Source organism: Littorina saxatilis, linkage group LG4, assembly GCF_037325665.1.
Source record: "Littorina saxatilis isolate snail1 linkage group LG4, US_GU_Lsax_2.0, whole genome shotgun sequence".
Taxonomy (NCBI): domain Eukaryota; kingdom Metazoa; phylum Mollusca; class Gastropoda; order Littorinimorpha; family Littorinidae; genus Littorina; species Littorina saxatilis.
Genome location: NC_090248.1, coordinates 61,750,091 through 61,755,611, shown reverse-complemented (window position 1 = coordinate 61,755,611; position 5,521 = coordinate 61,750,091). Strand labels below are relative to the sequence as shown.

At 42.5% G+C, this 5,521-nt stretch overlaps 1 long non-coding RNA gene across 1 annotated transcript; it reads left to right on the top strand.

Moving 5' to 3' along the window:
* Positions 1–1,618: 1,618 nt before the first annotated feature.
* Positions 1,619–2,871, top strand: LOC138965294 (uncharacterized). The gene is made up of 2 exons (XR_011455397.1): positions 1,619–1,998; positions 2,774–2,871. It is a non-coding gene; the product is annotated as an uncharacterized lncRNA (long non-coding RNA).
* Positions 2,872–5,521: the final 2,650 nt, after the last annotated feature.

The window sequence follows — 5,521 nt, the reverse complement described above, 5'->3', positions numbered from 1 at the left end:
CCACCGGGGGCCTACTGCGGCCCCCGGACCCCCACAGGAATTTCATTGTCAGAAAGTTGGCAGCTATGCATTACATGTTACTGGACTGTTTGCATTGTTTGATCGAGTGATCTGAATGGAATGCGAACACAACAGTTGCCCTTTTGGTGGATATGTGAACTCACATTACCATATTAACATTTCAATTATGAACATGTTCCATACAAACTCAATTTTAGCATCAAATAAAGACTATCAGTGCAAAAACACGATGTCCAAAACCAACATTGTACGTACACTGTATGTTCCACACAATTGCACCTGTGTTTCTTTTTATTTTGAAGCACATCTGTGGGGTATTATAAAAAATACACAAATTACATCTTGAAAAATTCCACATTTACACTTCCGCACATACTAATACATATATGAATGTTTGCACAGAGACACAGAAAACCTTGTAATTAAGAGAGAAACACGGATCAAAATTAGCGGTTTTGCACAAGCACAATTCATTCGTCCCTTTCTACAATAGCATGACGGGCAACACTTTGCACCAATCAACTGATCACTTGAATACCACAGACAAAATGAGCACGACACATCTGGCATCGTCACAAATATCATCAACATCACCAAGACACGTGAACCATGTCAACAATGGCACACAGTTGACAGAATAAAACTGTTGGTTGTAATACTGATTTGCTCTTTAACAACCTTAGCTACATACACACATTTTGACACTATGAAAATAATATCAACCATTAACATGAGGAGATATTTACTTTAAATCAGTTTAATTGTGGCTCTTGTAGTTCACATACTTTATAACAACATTAAATCTGCACTGATCATCTCCAACCAAGTGAGGGATATTTAAAAAAAAAAGATGCTCGCAGTTTTGTTTTGTTTTTTAAATTGCTCGCAATTTCATTTTTTTTTTTAAAAACAACTCGCAATTTAATATTTTTAAAAAAACACCACTCATGTAAACCTGCATTAATGGAAGAAGAATTGCTGTACTATATTTCCAACATTGCTTCAACCTACAAAACTGCCAAAGACATTTGGCATATTAAGAGAAATGGCACAAGTAACACACAAGCAACACGTAACATCCAACATACAATTGGTGTCATCACATCAAGAGTAAAACAAATACATTCTCTTATTAATTAATGAAAGCTTCCAGAGAATAGTCAGCACCAGTTGTGTGTTTTATCATGCAAATATACCAAACTGAATCCATCCAGTTCAAATTGTCATGTTAAATGAGAGAATGCAATCATCACTGTCACTCACCAAGTCAGATTCGTATAACAAAGCCCTGAACCTACATTCAATTTATGAGATGCAATAAAGTTCATCAAAATTTACTTGTGAACATTAAATCAACACGTGTACATACAGCCCATGCATTTAAGTCAACATAGTACATTCGGACATACAGCAAAGGTATATAGCTTACAATTAACAAGACTTTCTCATGCAAAATAACAAACAGTTCTATGGTTCTGTCAAAATTTCCTGCTGGATGAGATATCAGAAACACATTTAGACAGTGACTTTCATGGCTAACTGATTCTGATAACAAGCAACATTTCTGATACAAACAAAAACATTCAAAAATACATGTGACCAGACAAAAATCTAACTACTGGTACCTATGAGCTGCCGAAGATCCGGAATCAAACTTCTACCTTCGAGCTCATGGGGATCCAGTTTTCTTTGCGTAGTATTTTAGTTAGCGTCCCTTTTGTTTTCTTAATGCAACCTCTTTCCTGAAATTAGTAAATCGAGTGTTGCTCTAAAACTATATTTCTGTCCCTTTATTCCGACAGCTAAATAGTTTCAGTCAGAAATCTAAATAAATATAACTTTCTTCTCCGGTCTAGTTTCTTGTCACCTACTTTCTCCTCATGTTTAGTATTCGTACAATTTATCCTTGCGCCTTCCGAGTGGCTTTCGCGCGGAGAGGGAGAGCGAAGCAAGAGTGTGCAAGATCTTTGTCCCAAGGTATGTAATATGATGCATTGTTATTTCATTATTGACGATGTATGCTCATGTGAGGGTTTTCTTCATGGTTTGTCGGTTAGAGCCATTTGAAGTGAAGTCAGGCAGTAAACATGTGCTTTTTCGACCGGCCTATGAAAATGTATACTGTAAACGGAATCAGCAATTAGCATTGATTTTTTGATGCTTTGGTTATTCCGATATGAGATAAGTGCGTAAATCAGCGGGAAACAGTTTCAGATGATTTTTAAGACTTTTCCCAAGCTAGGCATAGTGATCAAGTACAACCCCTCTTTCCCTTCTTCTTCCCCACTTTAGCTATTTTTTTGACGTATTTTTAGATTGTGACGTCAATAGATCTCGTGTAACCTGTGATGTCATAAAAAGGATTTCCATGCACAGACCCATGACGTCACCGGAAATGGTGTATTAGTTTACTCATAGAGTAGTGATGTCGTAGAAATGTGTGTAGTTGGGGAAACCCCTTTTTCAATATGTAAACAGTTCTGTTTGATTTCTGAATGTCAGCAATCAAAGCTTAGATTCTTTTCATGAGACTTTATAACATTGTTAGTCAAATTGTAAATTCGTTTTTGGAACATTATGAAATATTTCCATTGAACATTTGCACTTATACAGACACTCAGCCAGATCACATTCAAGCAATTGTAAAACACAGGCATTCCAACTCAAGGTTGTTTTATAATTTTATTTGAACTTGATTCTTGTATAATTTTATTAGAACAAATACTTACTAGTGTTTCTTGTATGTTTTCAGGCCCTTCAAACTTCTAGCTTCTAGCTTCTAGCTTGTATGTTTACAAGTTTACCGGAGGTTATGTCAAGTTAAATATGGAATAAAGAGCAAGAGAAATGGCAACGTCTTAGAGACTTCTTTGTCGTCTTTATTTTCCTCCTCCTCCTTCCACCCTTCTACAAGTGGCGTCGCCGACAACAGGATGGACACAGGGCCTTGTGGACGCGGGAACGACCTCAACAACTTCGAGGGCAGGATGGGCGCAGTAACACCGCGCAGGACAACAACATCCTGAACGACTTCAACAACTTTGAGGGCAGGATGGGCGCAGTAACACCGCGCAGGACAACAACATCCTGAACGACTTCAACAACTTTGAGGGCAGGATGGGCGCAGTAACACCGCGCAGGACAACAACATCCTGAACGACCTCAGCAACTTCGAGGGCAGGATGGGCGCAGTAACACCGCGCAGGACAACAACTACATCCTGAACGAGATCATGGCAGACGAAGCCGCGGAAGCCGTTGCGGCACTGCAACGAGAGGTTGCGGAACTTAAGAAGCAGCAAACCAAGCTGATTATCCTACCATCCGAACAGAGAGAAGTAAAAAAATTTTACGGACAAAACTTTGATAAATTTCAACAAGATATCGCGAGATTGCTGTCTGAAAGAAGCTTGGAAGAAGACGAACAGTATGATTTTATCATAAGACACGTGTCACAAGACGTGAGAGATGAGGTAGCCTGTAGGAATCCTGATAGAACGGCTGAAGCATTACTTCAAACACTACAAGATGCATTCGGAGAAAAAGACAATGTTAGCGACTTGCTAGAAAAGTTCTACTTAGTAAAACAGGTAGAGGGTGAAAGTATAACATCATTCTCACATCGTCTGAACAGTGCTTTCATGAAGTTGCAACAGAAACTGAAAGATGAGAAGCAGACAGCCATGGCTGCGGATGTATTGAGAGACAGGTTTGTCGGTGTGCTGACGAACAACTTCTTGCGCAAGCAGTTGCGCGAGGAGATTGAGAGGAAAAAAGGCGTCACGTTCCTCGCTCTACGAGACCAAGCAGTAAGGTGGGCAGAAGAAGACTCTAGCAGTACGTCCGCTAGCAGCCAGAAAGTTTCCACCAACTTGGAGCTAGAAGCGAAGGTGACCGAGGTGTTGGACCTTCAACAACAGGTGCTGTCGGGATTGCAGAAGCTGACCACTCGAGTAGACCGGTTAGAGAGGAATCGGCGTCCTGACGACCGTGAGGGCGGCCAGCGCGACCCCGGCCAGAAGTTGCCTTTCTCCAAGGATGGGCGGCCGTACTGTTTGGAGTGTGGGGTTCTGGGCCATATTCGGCGGTCATGCCCACAGTTAAACGGAGGGCCTCCACGGCGCAACTAAGGAGTCGGCACGTGGAGGATGATGAACTGAGCCGTGACTCCTTTCTCACCAGAGCTGTGGGGAAGAGCCCTAGAACGGTGGTAGACATTGGCGGCCACAAGATTCCTGCGTTGATTGACACGGGTTCCCAAGTTAGTTTAGTTAGCGAACGCGTGTTTGCTAAATTTTCACGCAACGTGAGATCAGTGCCATTAACCATGAAAGTAACAGCGGCAAATGGGTCAGAAATCCCATATGATGGTTATTTCGAATCTGATGTGATTGTGTGGGGACAGTTGGTCCGGAAAAAAGTTTTTCTTGTGGGAAAGGAGTCGGCCAGCAGTCAGTCTAGCGAAGACGTTATTATAGGCATGAACATTTTGAGCGAGTTGAAAGAATTCGAGTCGTGCCCAGAGCTGCTAGGGACAGCTAAAGTAGCCGGTAGAGACTCTGTTTTGATCCCTTCTGGATCCGCCGTCCGTGTACGTGTGGGTGGGTTGCGTGAGACTGACCTCCGGCCGTCTCAGGTTTTGATTGAGCCCCTACCCATTTCTCCCCATGGCTTGATTATACTGCCGACTGCGAGTGAAGTGCGTGGGAGAGATGTGTGGGTGCAAGTGGTGAATGTGAACGTAGAAGACATAATTTTGAAACCAAAGACAAGAATAGGCACTTTCCACTTTGTTTGCGGTGAAGCGCCTCGAAGCTCAGTGGAGCTTGAAGTGAAATGTGACAGGGTGGTGGTAGTGAACGCAGCAGAGGAACATTGTAGCATCCCTTTTGATTTGTCAGAATGTGATGTTGCCCCCTCAGATAAGAAGAAGTTAGAAACGCTTCTTTCCAAGTTCCCCGACCTGTATTACACCCCTGAAACCGGCCTCGGTTACACAGAGGTGAGCAAACACCGTATCCATATGACAGATGATGTCCCAGTCACTTCCCCTTTCAGGAGAATTCCCCCGAACGAAATTCAAGAAGTCAAGAAACATATTGAGAGTTTATTGGACCAAAACATCATCACCAAAAGCACTAGCCCTTACGCGTCGCCCATCGTGATAGTACGAAAGAAAAACGGAGACATCAGAATGTGCATAGATTACAGGAAATTGAACGCCAAAACTATCCCTGATGCTTTCCCCCTTCCCAGAATAGACGATTCATTGGACGCCTTGGGCAAGGCGAAGCTTTTCACCACCTTGGACTTGGCGTCTGGGTACCATCAAGTTGCCATGGACGAAAGAGACCGGCAGAAGACCGCATTCACCACACCCTTCGGGTTGTACGAATATATGCGAATGCCAATGGGGTTAATTAACTCAGGAGCCACGTTCCAAAGAATGATGTCTTCCACCATGTCCGATTTGGCGTTCAAGATTCTTCTGGTGTACCTGG